Genomic DNA, 19692 nt, shown 5'->3' on the forward strand with positions numbered 1-19692 from the left:
AATCCTTTTTTTGTTTCTTCTTTCTAGCATCAGTCCAAGGATTTTCTTTTATTCTTTTAAGAGTAGGAGCCATCCATTCCATTTCTTCTGGGATATACACTATGTTGTTGTTTTTGATGAATATAGTAGCTTTTTCTAAGTCATTAAAGGTTCTCATCTCATTGGCAAAATGTATTGTTATCTTGGCTGGAAAGGCCAGCTGTGCTTTAATGTTGATTTGTTTCAACAGTTGTATTATTGGCCAGACTTTTTTCCTTTGTTCTAGTATTCTGGAAGAATAATCATTGTCAAACCTTATCAGGCTTTGATTGTATTTTAAGGGTGATTTTCTCCAAGCAGATGTTAGTATTAGTTCCTTGTCCAGAAATGAAATTTTATAACTATGGATCTAGGGAGAGTATTTGTTGAGTTAGAAGCAGGCTTCCTCAGTGCTCCATGCACCCTTTCAATTCCAAATGAAAGTCCCTCTTTCAAGTCTAAAAATTAGGAATCCAGGTTAAGAATGAAATAATGTCTTCTCCTTCAGTGTTATCAGGCAGACAAAAGATCCTTATGTTGTTTCTCCTTTCCCTGTTTTCTAAGTCATCTACTTTATTAAGCAGCCATGTATTCTATTTAAGCAAAAATGCTTTTTAGAATTCTTTTTGTTTGTGTCTCCCCTTCAATGTCATTTAGAGAAGTCTCTATATTTGTTATTTTTGTATGGTGTTGCTGTAATAGTTCCTTAAGGGAGTCTGGAATAGAAAATTTAATTTGAGATTTTCTAAGTCATTTTTAAAGCCATCCATCTTCAAAGATAGTTCCTGTAAGGTAGATGTCATCAATTGCAGTTCTTTTTTCAAAGCAGCATCTGGCTAGGAATTCCTTGAGTTCTTCATATTCAGTGACTCAATACATCTCCAAGTAAATTGGCAGGAATATGTATATCTCCACCAAAACTGATATTTATGTAGTTTAGTAGTTTATCTATAGATTTCTGATGTTTTAAACTTGAAAATAATAAAACTTGCCTATATTATATTAGTTTATGGAGCTCTCAAAATTCACTGCTCTCAGTGAGCCATCTAGGCTCTGCCTCCTACCTTGTGTTCTTTGAAGTTCTCTGTGATCAAGGCAGTAAGATCCTGCTGTTTACAATTGTTTTACACAACTCTCTGCTTGAACATACACATTTGCCTGTATATGGGTGCAGATGCTAATTTGTTAAAATATAACATAAATTAAATATTTTAAATACTATTTTAAATAAGGTTTGTGCTCATTTCCTAGATGCAGTAGTAGTACATGTTGTACTAACATATACCACAACATCTATAACCTAACAGACCTTTGCCTATTAGCTCTCATCATGTCTCTGATATAAGTGGGTTCAGTTTTTCTCAAGGTTGTATTTCAGGTATTTACATTCCAAGTCTGAACCAGCTAACTGCACACAGCTGAACAGATGGCTATGTAATCATGTTTGAGGAAAACTGGATACATACTTCTATAGACAGATAAATTATATCACCACTTACTGAAAAATCAAAAAAACAGTAAACACAAAATAACAATCATTTTAGATTGAATCTAAAATGACCGAAAGATGCAAAAATTAAAAATCCTATTTTTTGGAGGTGGGCGAGGCTGTTAATTATATATACAACAATGGGTGTAGTGGGAAGTATGTTTGAGGCTAGATGATTTGGGGGGTTGTTTATAAGGATTTTTCGGTTTACAGGTAAGGTAGAATTGGAAAAATCGTAGGGGTACAGGAAGCTATGAGGTTAATGGTGTAGGGTTTTGTAGGTTAGCCAAGATTGATAGTTGTTTCCACATACTGCTCTTATTGTCCTTTGAGGGGTGTGGGTAGAACTCTAGGGTGAGTTTAGTCACTCAGCCAGTTTGTTTGGTAGTGGGTTAAGGAGGTGTTATTATTGTATATACAAGGTAGTGTTGTGCCAATGCCTTTTGGGGGTAGAGGGATAGGGTTGGTCATGGGAATTGGCATTTTGTGTCACACTTTGCGGTTTTAACTTTCCCTGCCCCAATTATTGGGTAACAATTTTGTTGAGAAACCTTGTGGGATGGTTAAAGTGATAATTTTATTTATAGAAGAGGCCTTTTGAGGATATGAAGTTGTTTCATTTCACATGGGTATCGGTCGTATCATGAAGGCGGGTGCTAGGAAGAAACTGTGAAATTTTTTTTTTTTTTGCTAAGACATCGTTAAGTTGCATGGGGGTTTTGCATTCAGTAATGCGAGCATTTCATACAGTTGATGGGACAGCTATGCCTTTGGTTGTGCATAATGTCATTAAATATTGATTTTTCTTGTGTGGAGTTTTTACAGTTTTTTCTTTACAGATCACACGGAGGTCGCAGATGAGGGCATGCTAAGTGCACATTATTTGGTGGTCTGAAGGAATGTGCACTTGACAGATGAGAGAGGATGCTGAGTAACATATTATCTGATGGAGCATTAGGAAATGAGGTCATGGATTTCCAGCAGTGCAGTTGTATATGGTGTTTGTTTTGTTCATTGTTCTGTTTCTTCTTTTCCACAGCCATAAGGTAATGTCTATCTTGGGGATTGTTTTTGTTATCTTATCTTGTGCGGGAAACATCAGGGTTGAATTTCACACCATCTTATTGGTAGTTGGGGCTTTCCTTTGAATGGGTAAAATGAGCAAATTACCATGGTAGCATACCAAGTTATGGTTACTGTTGAAGGAGATATTACGTGAGCAGAGGCTTGTCAGATGATGGTTCAGATTACATGATCATGGCAGGATTAAGGGGATTGTTACAGGAGAGTTTTTAGTAAAGGTGATGTTATCTTGGTTGGGATTGACGGGTTGCATTGAATAAGTTGGATTAGACTGGTGATCTAGGTGGTGCGTTGTGTATAGCAGGAATTAGGTTTGAGTTACTGCAGTTTTAAGGGAGGTAGGGTTGGATTATTTTACCACATTTTGGACAGGAAGGACTAGTCAATGACCTGGTGTGTCTGGTGCCAGTGGGCATTTCAAGTTGGTGTACATTGTGTTTGGTTAGTTTTGTTGGCTTGTTTTACGGTTTATGGTGCATTTCGGGTCGTACTGGTAAAGGCCTTGCATGGTGGTGTAAGCAGTTTGTCTACATGGGTATTGGTGTGTTATCAAGATTACTATTAAAGGAGATTTGAATGTGATTTTAAGTGGTTATTATTTTATTGGGCAGTAAACAGGCTGCGATATGTCATGATGGTATCGGTTTCAAGTGGCAATGGGCTTAGAGTTTGCTTGTTTAGTTGGGGTATGGATTCTGAGAATAATTAAAAATTTTTATTGGTATGGTAATTGGGTTACAAGAGTATGGGTATTTTAGGCTTTGAGTTTGTGGTTATTTTAGCATTGGAGAGGGATCAATGTTTTTTAACTGTTTAGGTAACTGAATATTTTTGTTGGTGATGGGGATTGAGGGGTGACGGCATTGAGATAGTCTGGTTAAGCAAGATTAGGTGCACTGAATGATGCTTGGCTTTATGCCTTTAATGGGGTTTAGGTTGTGGGAAATTTGGTCAGTGAGAGGGGGAACAGCCTGGTCAGGCTGGTGGGTGGAGAAGAGGGGCAGGCTTGCCCTCTTCTGTTCTCCTTCTGGTGTTGGATGTGCAATTCAATAAGTTGGGAAGGAAAGTGAGCAGTTGCTCTGTTGAATAAGTTAATAAACAAGCAGAGCTACTTATTTGGATGGTGTAATTCAATAAATTGAAGGTGAGTGGGGTAATGCTGCCTTGTTTGTGCAAAGATAAGTGAGCAAGTGGGGGGCAGTGCTTATCAAGGGTGAGTGGTTACGCTGCCCTTATGGTTATTTTATGTTTTCTTTCATGGATGTTATTATCCTCTGTGTCATGGTTTTGGTTGAAGTTTATAGTTATTGGTTAACAATCATGTTTATGGAAGTTTAATAAAGCTCGTCAAATGTCATTCGGTGTTGTGTGTTTATTGAAGTGAACCAGGACAAAAGTAAGCAAGAACAAGCTGTGAGAATCATTTTTAAAAATGCAGCAGTGTTTTCTTTCTTCCTTAGTTTTCCTTCGATAAATATGGCTTACTTTGCACTATTTTATCTTCCCTTTTCTTACTGCCTCCAAATAAATATTCAGAGAAATAAAAATAAAAAAATATTGTCTACAAAATCAGTTTCACAGCTACTATTTTGGGTCCTGTATTCATAAATATAGGGTGCAGAGAAGTATAAGCACTCTGTGCATCATGTTTACTTCACAGTTCAGTACGGTGATTCACAGACATGGATAATGGTAATGAACGCTGCTATACAAAAGGATATGTTTTTATGAATAGTGCCCAGGAGCACAGGTATACACAGTATGCCATGCTTTCCCTGGCTACAGACCTTCCCAAATGCTGTGTGGTGCTTCTGCCATTGAAGTCCGATCCAGATCAACAAGGGAGATGTTCCTGTAACCTCACCTTTATTTTTTTATTGTTTTTCCTTACATTTCTACTATTGAAGTCACATCTATCTTTTAAATAAAGTTTATGCCCATTGATAGACTAAGCATGTTTATCCATTTAAAAGATACACAAAACAATGGTCACACTTTCATACCAAATTTTTTTTTTTTTTATTCAGGGGCAATTTTTTATTATTCCTCAACTGTGTAGCATGTTAGTTGAAAGCCTTTTTTAAGAAAATGCCAAATGTTTTGGAAGAATATGGACATCTGTGAGTGAATATGCCAATTGCTCATCATCAAATTCTTAAAATTTCTGAAAACCCATTGTAACACCTAGCTACATGGATCCCTATCATATGATAGAAACCTCATTTGACTGAAACACATTTAACTGCGGTGGTGGTGCTGCGGTAGCATTGTTGCCTCACAGTAAGACGTTGTCCTGTTCGATTCTCAGCTAGAGCGTCTTCTGTGTGGAGACATGCATGAATGGGCATACCTTCATTGAAGGTTGTGCGACATTGCTGGCAACTTGGCACGTAAAAATCTACTGCCAATCATTAGCGGATCGGAGTTCCGCTGCAGCGACACCTAACCGGGAAAAGCCGAAAGACACAGCATAAAACTGAAATTTCAAAACACTGAAAAGTCACTTGACTGAAACCCATAATACTGAATTTCAACATACTAAATTCTAAACTGGACCATATAAAACCAGATTGGGTGGAGGGCTATGCCCCCCACACCCCCCTAACTATATATACTAACTCAAGGATTGCACTAAAATGGAGAAAGGGCATATACCTTTCACGTACCTTAGAGTAGTCTACATGCTGCCACTACTATGCCCTTTTCCCCACTGTAGTGCAATCCTGGAGTTAGGATGTATAGTTGGGGGCTGTGCAGGGCACAGCCCCCTACACTGGGGGTTGTTTGGTGCATAGCCCCCCACCTAGTCTGGTTTTATATGGTCCAGTTTAAAATTTAATATGTTGAAATTGAGTATTGTGGGTTTCAGTCTTATGGGTTTCAATCAAGTGACTTTTCAGTCTTTTGAAATTTTTTTGAAATTGCAATCTTATGGTCTTGGTCAAATGAATTTCAGTCAAATGAGGTTTCTGTCATATGATAGGGATCTCTGACTGTCACAGTAATATAATGATTCTTTTGAATATCTGTTCTCCAACAACTTTACACTTTGGGTAGAATTTGTAGAACTGAGGACATCAGCACAACTCATGCTGCACACATAAACTGAGTTATACTCCTGTTCTAAAATGTATTCATAGTCATGCACATGTTCAATAGCAGAGCATCAAACTAAATTTTAATTTTGTTTCATTTATGAATTATTCATTTGAGTAGTTTAAATAACTGGACCTCACATAGGCATACAAGTCCCCCCCTAAAGTAACACATGCATACATATAAACAAATGCATAAACATATACGAGCAGACAGCAATAAACACACACACACACACACACACACACACACACACACACACACACACACACACACACACACACACACACACACAAGCACGAACATGCACATATGCACATATGCACACACACACACACACACACACACACACACACACACACACGCACACACACACACACGTACACATGGACACATAGTGAAAATACATGCGGACACAGACATGTGCGTTTGCACACACATACACATGCGCATATGCACACACACACACACACACACACACACACACACACACACACACACACACACATGCATGCAGAGTGAAAACACATGCATGCACATGCACACACAAATACACACAGACACAAGCACACACGCAAACATCTGCACAGACACTGCCACTCCAATGCACATGGATACATGAACACAGACAGACATGCACAATAGTCAGTGCCACTGAAATTTGTAGTCCAGATCATCAGATCCATACCAACATCAGGTAGTGGTCATCCAACATATACACAGACACACAGTATGATGACTCATACTAAGCAATCAAGAATATTTAAAGGTTGATAGGTTCATAGGTAAATACTTGGCTCGTTGCCTTTCACAGGCCATTTTAAGCCTAGCCAAGTCCTCTCAAAGGTAAGAATTAAAACCTGTGCCTTGTATCTGTGAGGTAAACACCATAATCAGTATGCCAGCCCACCAGACACTGAGAACACAGTTCCCAACTACCAGAAATGATGCAGTTGAGTTTCATACATTTGGGGAGATCACAGGAGCCAGCCCAACTGAAGTGCAATGGAAGATTCTCACCCTGGTGGAAACCACCTTCTTGATCCAGGATTCTCCTGCAGTTATTCCATCATAGAACCCACTCAAAAACTGTCCCTGTACCCAGACACAGATAAATGCAGTCACTTACATTTGTACACATACTCACATCTACACTATTTACCTTGATTGACAATGAGGCAGGATAAAGCTGCCATGTTTCACCATGTGCACATTTAGTCACAGAAATGCAAAGGGTATAGATGCAATGATGCCATTAACTCTTGTACTGCCCTATACATAGCTAGCATAGTGTGGATATCTGTGACTCATTATTTCTTGCAAGTCTCCTAGGTAAGATAGATCACCTGGATAGATAAGGCCTCATTTAAATAGGTCACAACCATAGGTTACCACTGTTTATACATGGTATCTTAAACCCTCATTGCAAGGAGGTACAGCTCTGCACTACTCGATAGCATGATGTCAGTGTGTCCCTCCTTTACAAAACATTACAGACTCTCTGGACTCAAATAAATGACTTTTGCTATTTCATGAATTCAAAACCTCACAAAATTGCCAGGATCCAGCTATCTGTCATTAACTGCAACTCCAGGTAATAAATTCAAGGGGGTACACTTTATGTTTGCTGTTATTGTACATATAGGGTAGATCCGTGCTCACTGTGGACACCAGGCAAGCCTTCCTCCTGTTTTTTTCATTGCATGAACTCAAACTTCCTCTTCATCCTGAACCCTCTTTCTGGTTCCACCTACCCACCCATTGTATACATCCCAATACTTTAACACCTAATTCCTGGTTGCACTTCTTTCTCTACCCACTTTTTTTTCAATGTCCTGTCTGTCCATCCTGTATCTGTCTTCCTACCTTGTGTACCTCAAATCCTCAGTATTAACTATAATACCTATAATTTCTCAATATATCAGTTCTCAGTCCTTTAAATATAGTGTTAATTCATGTTATAGAATTGTTTAATTGTTGATATTGAATATACTTGTATAAAGTGTGAATACAAAACCTATGATTATGTATTCATGTATTTTTGTGGAGCTTTTGTCTCCGGGCCTCCAATGAAAATGAACACTGCCCAGTCTCACTTTCACAGTCAACAAAAACAAAAACATAAATAAACAAACAAATAAATAAATAAATAAAAACTGACACATTTAATGAGACTTTATACCAGGTCAATGGAATGAGCATTACATCACTTATATTCCATCCACTTTTGATCAATCCAGCTTCTAAAAAGGCCCAATAAACAGAAGTCACAATCCACTGTGCAGTAAAGGCCCAATAAACAGAAGTCACAATCCACTGTGCAGTAACAGAAACCTGGTTCAAGGCTCCCGAGAGCACCGCAGCACTACTAGGTTATACCTCATACCATGCTTTTTGGCCCCAAAACTTGGACCGAACCACAAAAGGAGGGGGAGTATCAATATTCGTCAAAGATACCCACACGTCCAGGTTGGTGGCACAGTACGAAGCATCAGAGACTATCCATGTGCAACTAACAGTGGGTAAAACTGCCTTCCAGTTTATAGCCTGCTACAGACCACCCTCCCAAACCCAGGAACCCCACTCAGCCTTCCTGAGAGCACTGGAAAATATGAAGGTCTCTCCAAACGCCATTATATTGGGTGACTTCAACTACCCAAACATGGACTGGGAGCATTACTCTAGCTCCAACACCCTAGCCCAAAGGTTCCTAGAATTTATAAACTCAAATGCTATGGAACAACTTGTTACCACTCCCACAAGAGGGGAAAACATACTGGCCCTGATCATCACCAACATGGGGACTCTATGCTCCAGACCAGAAGTGTATCCCTCACTGGTAAGATCAGACCATAAGCTAATCTCACTGGATATTCACATCCCGACCCCACCCCCTGCCCAGAAAACCACAGTGAAAAACTTCTCTAAAGCAAATTTCACACTCCTCAAAACTGAGGTGGAATCCTTCAAAGCCCCCGGGGCTGTGGAAAATACGGCCCAGACCGCAGAATCCTTTATAAACGCATTCTATGAACACCTTCAGGAATGCATGGATCATGCAATCCCAAATAAAACCAAGACCCAATCCTCCAAAGGCAGGCGTCCTGTCTGGTGGACCCCAGCCATAAACAAACTATACAATAGAAGGAGGAAGCTACCACATGATAGAGCAAAATCCCAAAAAGGGAAGGCATCTCTGATCAGTATTAGCAAAAAACTACAGGCACTCATAAAATCGCCTAAGGCCAGCTTCGAGAGAAAAATTGCACAGGACACTAAGGATAATCACAAGGCTTTCTTTAGTTATGTTAGGAACCTGGGTGGGAATTCCCAAATATGCTCAGAATTAGTCCAAAATGACAAAAAATACACCAAACCCACAGACATTGCCAACATCCTAGCTGACAGGTTCAGCGCAAACCCCCCCCCACCAAAAGGGCAAATATCTATCCCAGCAGAGTGCTGCCCCCCTGACATCTCAGATGCTCAGGTAAGAGCCACCCTCTCCAAAGCCAAAAACACAGCATCAATGGGACCAGATGGTGTCCCGGGCTGCGTCCTACATGAACTCCAAGAAGAGCTAAACCCAAACATAAAACTACTGTTCAATCTCAGCCTTACTACAGGATATGTGCCCAAAGAGTGGCATACAGCAACAGTGGTCCCTCTCCACAAAGGTGGTGCCTCAACGGATCCTGGAAACTATCGCCCCATAAGCCTGACTAGCTTGGTCTGCAAAGTTATGAAAAGAATCATCATGGACCTCATAAAAAAAGATATTGGGGACCTACAGACACTGGATCCTACCCAGTTCGGCTTTGTTAAGGGCAGATCCTGCCTCTTAAACCTGGTTGATTTCTTGAAACAGTCACCAAGGCCATAGACAAGGGGAAGGTGGTCCACAGAGCCTACCTGGACCTCGCAAAAGCCTTCGATACAATACCCCACTCGGGCATTATAGATAAGCTCACCAGCTTAAATATAAACCCCTATGTCACTAGATGGGTTGCAAACTGGCTCAAGGACAGAACCCACATGGTTAGAATTGTTGGAGCCATGTCAGACTCCAAACCAGTTACAAGTGGTGTCCCACAAGGCTCAGTCCTGGGACCTCTCTTGTTTGGTATATATTTCTCGCAGGACAGGCCAACATGGAAGGACTGCAGCTTACCAAGTTCGCAGATGACTGCAAACTGGGCGCCATAATCGACTCTCCAGCCGACAGAAGCATCCTCCAAAAGGACCTCATAGAAACAGACAACTGGTGCCAGAGCCATGGCCTCAAGCTAAACGCCAAAAAGTGTATAGTCATCCCCTTTGGCAAAAACAAAGTGCCCACAAATTACCACATAGGTTGTAATCCATTAAGTACAGAAGAAGTAATTAGTGACCTGGGGACCCAAGCTGATAGCAATCTCTCATTTGACAGCCACGAGGCCAAAGTGGTTAGAAAAATATTTTATATAGCCCACCTAATCATGAAGGGATTCACATCTAGATCAGGGGAGGTCATCGTGCCTCTTTACTCATCCCTCATCAGGCCCATAATTGAGGACAATGCCCCTTTTGGGATGTACCTTACCAGACACCTGCAGCAACTGGAAAGACCCCAACAGTACCTCACCAAGAGGATCAAAAGGCTCAAACAGATGCCATATGCTGCCCGGTTAAAGAAACTCCAGCTCTACTCAGTGGCATACCGCCTGCTCAGAGGCGATCTGTGCCTGACGTATAAAGCCATGTCCAACCCGGAATTAATGGACATGCTGCACTTCAGAAAATCCAAATTCCATTGAGCTACGCACTCGAGAGACTTGAACCTCAGCACTGAAATAAATAGGACATGCTGGAGGGACAGATTCATAACCCAGAGGCTCCCTTCACTCTGGAATAAAATCCCAGTCCAGGTTAGGCAGAGTCCCTCATTGACTCTCTTCAAGAGGAATCTTGATGAGTGGATGGGAGATCGTAGGTTTACCCCGGGTATCACTTCTGTGTCACTGTTAGACAGAAGCACAGTATACTAACCTCAAAAAAGGACATAGCAAAATTAATTTAAAATGGGTGGCGAAAGCCAAACACACTCTGGCTAGGCTTATAAATGCCCTAGGGCAGACAGTCTAGTATGAACCTATGAACCTATGAACCTATGAACATGGTATGGAATAGATTGCCAAATTTTTCTTGTGTCACATAATCTGTGGGCAATTTAGACTACCAGATTGACCTACTACATCTCTTTGGGATATGTGAGGAAATTGTAGTATTTAGTGACTCATTTAAGTACACATAAGGAACATGCAGATTCTGAAAAAATGGCTCCATAGCAAAGAAATGAACTGGAACCTCATGCTATGCAGCAATGATGGTAATCACAGCACCACTCTGCTGGCCTTTTAATGATATTACATACAGTCATTCTCACAGGAAGTAATGGCTAGAGTGCATTACTCTGTATATGTCAAACCAAAAATTATGACTGGAACATTACTACTACTTATATAGGAAAAGTTAAGACTTAGGTGTAGACTCTCATTACTGAATATTGCATGCTGATACAGATTCAGCTTTCACTGGGTAATGTAAGCTGGCTGATTTCAGATTCTCCATGTAGTGACTTTAAATTATATAAACAATCCATGAAATCACATCAGATTTTGTAAGCATTCCGTGTAGTGACTTTAAATTCTGTAAGCATTCCAAATAGTTACTTTGGATTCTGCGAGCATTCCACATAGTGACTTCAGATTCTGTAAGCATTTCAAGTAGTGATTTAATTTTCTATAAGCATTCCATGTTGTGACTTCAGCTTCTGCAAGTGTTCTAAATAGTCAGATCATTTTCTGTAAGCATTTGATTTAGTCACTTGATATTCTGAAAATATTCCATGTAGTGCCTGCGATTCCATTAGATTCCATGTAGTGATGCTATCTTCTGTAAGAATTCCATATACTGACTTTAGATTATGTAAGCATTCTATGTTGTGACCTCATCTTCTGTAAGCATTCTATGTAGTGATGATTTCAGATTCAATAAGCCTTCCATGTCGTGGCATCAGCTTCTGTAAATATTCTATATAATGGCTACACCTTCTATAAATACTCTATGTAATGGTGTCATTTTCTGTAAAAATTCCCTTTAGTGACATCATATTCCTTAGGCATATGATGTGTTTCTTCAAATTCCACATAAATTCCATGTGGTGACTTTAAATGATATACTCATTTCATCTGAATGGCTGAAATTATAAAAAATGTACTTTAGTAAATACTGGAGGTTACAAAACTTATTCACACACTTCCTTTCTAAAGGAAGGTTCTTAAAATCTTAATATTTTAGGGGTGGTATTAACATAATATGGGAGTTTTGGTTTGTGTGTGTGTGTGTGTGTGTGTGTGTGTGTGTGTGTGTGTGTGTGTGTGTGTGTATATACTTGTGTACTGAAACATCATCAAACAAACAAGAAAAAGTCCAAACTGGCCAATACTATTTATTATAAAATGTTAACGCTTTCGGGTGATACCCTTCTTCAGACAAATGTCACATACTCTAAAACAGCATTATATGCAAGTAAAATGTATGACAATTAAGCAATTAAGTTTAAAATAACAAATCACTGCTTACATTTTGCCCGCCTTCTTTTTAAGGCAGGTTTTAAAGGGACAGCATTATTTATTCCTGAAGGACTATCAGCTGCCAGTTGTATAATCCACTTTAACTCTGCAAATTCTGTATTATTTACAATATCACCCCCCCCTCTTTCTTCCAATTTTTACAATTTGTAATACCATAAAAGAGAAAATGTGATCTGGGTGCATAGAAACATGTTGGTATAAAGCATTTCTTTCATCCTTAAGTCTGATAGATGACAAATTATTCAAAATTCTTGTCTTTAACTTACAGTTAGTTTTCCCAACATAAAAACTAGGACATGATTTTCACTGTGCCAAATATATCACATTTTCTGTATGACAGTCAACATAAAGCTCAAATACATATTTCTTGTTAGTGGTGGGGTGTATAAAATAATTAACTCCATTTACAAAGGCACATGCCTTGCAATGTTTGCAAGGAAACGTTCCCATCCTTACTTTCATAATAGGCAAATATGCTGGACATTTATTATAAGTACTTTATACTAGTTCATGACACAAGAGATCTTTAAGGTTACTATTATGTTTAAAAGTGAATTTAGGAACTGCATCAATTTTGCCTCTCAGTCAGTCATCACTTCTTAAAATTTTCCAGTTTTGTTTTATAATGGTACAAACACCTTGTATATTATTACTATAACACAGCACTACTTTAGGTTTCTTATTATGGTACATATTCTTCCCTGTCTTATTCTGTGTTTGCACAGTTCTACCTGAATACCACGGTTTAGCTTTATCTCTCCTGTTTATTATTGCTGCTTCTTTACCTTTATGTAAATCCTCTCTACCATAACCCTTACTGGGTATATGCTCACACAAGGTGTTTAATTCTTGATGGGATACTTCTCTATCAGTACATAAACAAGACACTCTATAACATTGTCCTTGAACATTAAGTCTAAAAGTACTAGCTTACTGGGACAAAAGTATATTTCTGAACAAAACCATCCTTGGAAAGCATCATTAGCTTTTTATGTTAGATTTGTTGATGATATTCTTTTGTTGTGGGCACAAGATGTTGCAGAATTAAATAAATCTGTAGAGTATATGGAAAATACAACTGATTTCTTGAGATTTTCCACAAGTTATAGTTTAGACACCATTTCCTTCCTGAATATAAAAATAATGAAGAACAGGCAAGGTGCATTAGATACAACATTATATAGAAAGGAACGCTGGAAAAATCATTAGTTGAATGCAAGCAGCATGAATCCCAAACACAGTTTTAGAAATAATGTTCAAGGACAATGTTATAGAGTGTCTCGTTTATGTATTGATAGAGAAGTATTCCATCAAAAATTAGACACCTTGTGTGAGCATCTATCCAGTAAGGGTTATGGTAGAGAGGATTTACATAAAGGTAAAGAAGCAGCAATAATAAATAGGCGAGACAAAGCTAAACTATGATATTCTGGTAGAAGCATGCAAACACAGAATAAGACAGGAAAGAATATGTACCATAATAAGAAACCTAAAGTAGTGCTGTGTTATAGTAATAATATATAAGGTGTTTGTACCATTATAAAACAAGACTGGAAAATTTTAGAAGTGATGACCGACTGAGAGGCAAAATTGATGCAGTTCCTAGATTCACTTTTAAACGTAATAGTAACCTTAAAGATCACTTGTGTCATGAACTAGTTCAAAGTACATATAATAAATGCCCAGCATATTTGCCCATTATGCAAGTAAGGATGGGAACTTTTAATTGCAGGCAATGCATGGCATGTGCCTTTGTAAATGGAGTTAATTATTTTATGCACCCCACCACCAATAAAAAATATATATTTGAGTTTTATGCCAACTGCCATACAGAAAATGTGATATATTTGGCGCAGTGCAAATCATGTCCTAGTTTTTATGTTGGGAAAACTAACTGTAAGTTAAAGACAAAAATTTTGAATAATTTGTCATCTATCATACTTAAGGATGAAAGAAATGCTTTATACAAACATGTTTCTATACACCCACATCACATTTTCTCCTTTATGGTATTACAAATTGTAAAAATGGGAAGAAATGGGGGTGATATTGTAAATAATACAGAATTTGCAGAGTTAAAGTGGATTATACAACTGGCAGCTGATAGTCCACTAGGAATAAATAATGCTGTCCCTTTAAAACCTGCCTTAAAAAGAAGGTGGGTAAAGTGTAATCAGTGATTTGTTATTTTAAACTTAATTGTCAAACATTTTACTTGTATATGATGCTGTTTTAGAATATGTAACATTTGTCTGAAGAAGGGTATCGCCCAAAAGAGGCAACGTTTTATAATAAATAGTATTGGCCAGTTTGGACCTTTTCTTGTTTGTTTGCTGACGTTTTCATATATTTCTGCGAGTGGAGTCCTTAAGGGAAGTAAAGAAGCTTTTGGTTTGGTTGGGTGTGTACGTGTTTGTGTGTTGGGAGAGGAGGGGTCACTGAATGTTTAACAGATCAGAATATTCCTTTAGGGTAGACATCTTTAATCAAACAGCTTGAGTGTTAATTTCTTAGAAGCTGCGTTGCTGTAATGGAACATTAGGGGATGTATGATTCAGAATGCAGGTGTACCCATTCAACTATTCAGATGACGTGTTATGGTTTGTGTAAATAACAGAGCTTTTCTGAAATCATGGAAGTGGATCATTCATAGAAAGTGCTACTAATTCAGAGCCTTCAATGCATTGCAATGACAATTCACTGTGTGGTGTACAAGTGTTGTACTTTTTTAAGTACTTCTACAACTTTGCTTTAACTTCCCTCTCTTCAACAAATGTAAATTCTTAGTGTGTGTGTGTGTGTGTGTGTGTGTGTGTGTGTGTGTGTGTGTGCGCGTGCGTGTGTGTGTGTGTGTGTGTGTGTGTGTGTGTGTGTGTGTGTGTGTGTGTGTGTGTGTATTCACTCTCTCTTTCTCATTTTCTCTCTTTCTCTCTCTGTAAGTATTTAATCTTTGTTAACTGGGTCATGGACTGGTCTAGAGACCCTGTTCAGCCATAACATGGTAAAGCAGATAAGACAATGCAGAGTGAAATGTTACAAGCGACACCCGAAATAACAGAGTAAGAAGTCTGATTTGATAGCTATAGTGTCTAGCTCCACTTTGCAACTATTTGTATTTTTGTTTACAAATAAAATATGTGGAAATGCATAAATATCAACTATTTATGTTAATATCATTTGCAGTGTCCATTTGGAAGTGATATAGAACAGTATTAGATTAAGTCCACTCAGCACAAAAAATTCCAGAATTCCTCGAGACAAAAAATGTATGGTTTATAAGTGAGATATGGTCATTTGTTTTCATTCATTGTTAGAAAGTGTGAGAAAACTTGCATTCTTAGTTTGCCCTATAAAAAATGCATGTGCTACTTTGTGGTATCATATGAAAGTTTATATTATGTTGTGAAACAGCTCACAGTTAATTGATTTTTATCTATCACATAGTAGTCATTTGTACATATTAGTAATAAATATATTTATTAATAGTTCCATATTTTATGCAAACATCTCAGGCATTATCCTCATTGTAGAACTGAGGAACAACAATATGCAGGACAACCTTGTACACAGGTCTGGAATGCTGCCTGTACCAAGTGGTGTAGTCAACAGCTGAGAAAGTGTGTTTTTTTTACCTATGAATATATACAGTGTTAATATTTCTGTTAATAACTTGACCCAGAAGGGGTTTTAGGTTGTTGGGAAGAATATCACTGAATCATGCAGTACAGCTACTTCCTGAATGCAGGTATTTTCTGGTTTAGCCATAAAATATGCATATAAGCATAAGTATAATATTTTGTAAATATTTTATTTATTTTAGTTTGTTTTTGATTACCATTGTAAAAGTACTTTCCAGTAGAGGCCTGGGGAGAAAAGATCCAGACATTTGACAACAATAGTTTACAACTATCAAGGAAATTAAGTAATATCTCAGCAGTGTCTACTTGAAAACATTGTGGAACAGTATTTTATACCCCTAGTCAGCATACTGCTCTGGATTAGCTCCAGAGCCACATGGGACACTAACTTTCTTAGAACATGTGAGTTGTTGTCCTAAAATGTTATGAATATATGCCATATGTTTATAATTATATATTATATTTATAACCTCATCTAGGAGGTATTTATATGATAGTCCATGATATTAAATGAAAGCAAACATAATTCTGTACAGCATTTACACTGAGCTTGTGTCTAACCAGCACTGATTTGCAGATATTTATATTTATTAATCCATTGAATATGCAACATGCATACAAAACATAATTATGCAAACTTTCTGAAAAATAGAGTGACGTCTACAAAAATTCTTTGTGGCACATTGAATATCACATTTGTACAAATAAAAGTCACATTGATAGGATTGTGATAATAAATTTGTATTATCTAATTGTACGTTCAGTGTGAAATCAACATTACCTCTGGTTGATATAGTAATATCATTATTATGAAGATGAGTGTATGCTGAAAAAACTTTTGTAGTTTAATTTTTTTTTGTCTTTTGCAGTTTTTAAGGTGTGCGCATCTGTTTATAAGTAAGTTTCTCAGTAATTTAGCTCAGGTGAGAGCTGTCCAGTCAGGAACTCCTGCAAGTATCGGGATGTATGAAATTCCACTGAGGTTAGGTGTTAATGGGTTAATAGAAAGATGTTATTTGATGGCATTTCCCCAGCACAATATTACTTGGCAATTTCAGTATTAAAGCAACTGGCACTTACTCCACACAGTTAAACAGAAGTATTTTCAAACAGATACCAAAGAAAACAATCACAACAAGGCCCTCTTCTGGCAACTTATGTCTACTTATTCAAATTATCACTAATATTTCTCAGAAATATCACAAACAAGCTTTCTTACCCAATGACCTGAGAGAAGACTGTCTCATCATGTTGGTATGATGATTCAAAACAACCAACCCCAATGCAATGATTAATTAGCAGATCTATTAATGAATCTAAATTAGAAAATGTATACAAGCTTTAGATAGAACTCAATCTACAACAAAACAAATCCTTATATTGCCCTATTATATCTAATGAGTCAGTTTCCTCAAACAGAAATCATTATTCCCAGGAGTTGCCCGGTTCCTGAGAGAACGATAGTGTATGTGGATCACATACTAAATCAAAGTGTCAAAGAGACAATGAAAGCAAGCTTGTAAGACTTGCAAAACTAACCCACATTAAAATCTTACAAAGATGTTAAAAATAATGTGGAGTTGAGCTACCATTGTTGAAACTATGTTTCTTAGTAAAACACAACTGTCTTTATTAGTTTCTCCAAGATTATTCTAGAAAGGTTTATCTACCCAAACCACAGACACATTTTCAGTAATGTCTATCCATAAAACCTTCTTTTTATATTGGATTTAAATGCTTCCTACTCAGCATTCTGAAAGAATTGAATAACCAAAATAATGCTGGTCCTCAAGTGTCTCAACTACTTTATCACCCACACCCCCAAAAATAGAACACTCCTACTTTCTAACTTTTGCCAACATTCTATTTCAAGGAAATCACTTCTAAACAGACAAGAAACCTTATAAAACTTTACAAAGAATTTAAGTAACTTCACCATTTATTTCTATAAATTTCCACCAAGTAAACAGGTAAACTACTAGTAGTCATGTTATAATCTGATTTTGTCTATGACATTTGTCCTTATTCATTTAATAATCCACTAATTATATGACTGCCCAAGAAACCTTCTGCAGATAATATCAAATAATTTGAATTTTTTTCCACTAACAAAGAAGAAAACACATAACCAGAAAACTATTTATTAAATAAAAAAATAAAATCAATAAAAGAAATACTAAAAAACTAAAAGTCATTCCAAAGATTCAGGATAAGTGCTGTCAACTTTCCGGCCTTTCTCAGATCCATAGAATGTAACAATGTAATTTCCTTATTATCAAAGTCAACATCCAATCAATTCTCATCCATAGGGCAGCCACCTCCTTAAATCCAACCTATGATCAAGCAGATAACACTGCCTAATTTAGCAACCAATCATTTCCATCTCAGGAGCCACTGCCCCTTAAGAATTGATTTCTAAGGGATAATACCATTTAAACCAGGTGGACGATCTGCTCTTAAGACTGCAATCCATTGAATTTCTTCAGTTTCAGTCCTGTTACATGTCACCTCCTCTTAAGCTTTCAGTAACAGTTTCTAACCGCATAAACAAAAATCTATGGTCAGGCCTGGACATAATGTGCTGTGAGAGAGCATTGCTTTGGACTTTGTTTCTGATGTTATTCATATGGCGAAGGATATGTTCTTTGAAAGGTTTATTTTTTTTGCCAATATAATAACAAGAATAGCAGGTACACATAGCAATGTAAACCACATTCCTGGTATTGCAATCAACATATTTATTAAGCCAGTATCTTTTGTGAGTATTGGAGTGCGTGAATTCATAAGTGGTATTAATGCAATTACTAGCCTTCCACCTTCCACATGAAAAAGTGCCTTTCCTTAAAGGCTGAAAATTGGAAGATCTATTCACATTCTTGTAACAGAGCAGCCTGTTAAGATTCATGCAGCCTTTGAAACAAAAATGAGGTGTCTCACCTACTATATGTTTGAAGTTATCATCTGCAGTTAGAATAGACCAATTTTTCTTGATGATGTTACATATTTGGGAGACATCAGAACTGTATGTAAGTAAATGTCTGATAGGATTCTCTACTTCACATTTTCAGTTATCCAGAACATTCATAGGTTCATAGGTAGGTACTAGGCTATCGACCCAAGGGCCTATGTAAGCCTAGCCAACAAGGTTCCCTGGCTTACGCGACCCAAGAAAGTTATTTTCCAATGTCAATGTCAATCAGAGACACAGAAGTGATCCCCAGGGTGTATTTTCTATTTCCCATCCACTCATCAAGATTTTTCTTGAAGAGTGCTAATGAAGAACTTTGCTTGACATAGATGGGTAGCCTGTTCCAGAGTATGGGAAGTCTCTGGGACAGGAATCTATCCCTCCAGCATGTCCTGTTTATTTTGGTGACAAGGTTTAGTTCCCTAGAGCATGTAGCTCGGAGGGATTGGGATTTCTTTAGGTGTAGCATGTCCAACAGCTCTGAGTTTGACATAGCTTTATATGTTAGGCAGAGATCACCTTGGAGTAAGTGATATGCTACGGAGTAAAGCTGGAGTTTTTTGAGATGGTCAGTGTAGGGCATTTGTTTGAGGCTAGTAAACCTCTTTGTGAGGTACTTCTGTGGCCTTTCCAGCTGCTGCAGATATCTTGTGAGGTACATTCCAAAAGGCGCGTTTTACTCTATAATGGGTCTAATGAGTGTCGAGTAGAAGGGGAACAATGACCTCTTTTTTACTGGATGAGAACCCTTTTATGATGAGGTTT

General features: G+C 37.8%; 1 protein-coding gene and 1 non-coding gene across 6 annotated transcripts in view; both read right to left on the bottom strand.

Annotated features, from left to right (window-relative positions):
- The window catches only part of DLG2 (discs large MAGUK scaffold protein 2), a 4792098-nt gene that overhangs the window by 4015334 nt on the left and 757072 nt on the right, over nucleotides 1–19692 (bottom strand). The gene's annotated exons all lie outside the window — the stretch shown is intronic.
- LOC122802976 lies at nucleotides 6596–6751 on the bottom strand. The gene has a single exon (XR_006365039.1). It is a non-coding gene; the product is annotated as a U1 spliceosomal RNA (small nuclear RNA).

The sequence above is a fragment of the Protopterus annectens genome, chromosome 5.part0 (assembly GCF_019279795.1).
Source record: "Protopterus annectens isolate FY-2018-M chromosome 5.part0, PAN1.0, whole genome shotgun sequence".
Classification (NCBI taxonomy): Eukaryota; Metazoa; Chordata; order Ceratodontiformes; family Protopteridae; genus Protopterus; species Protopterus annectens.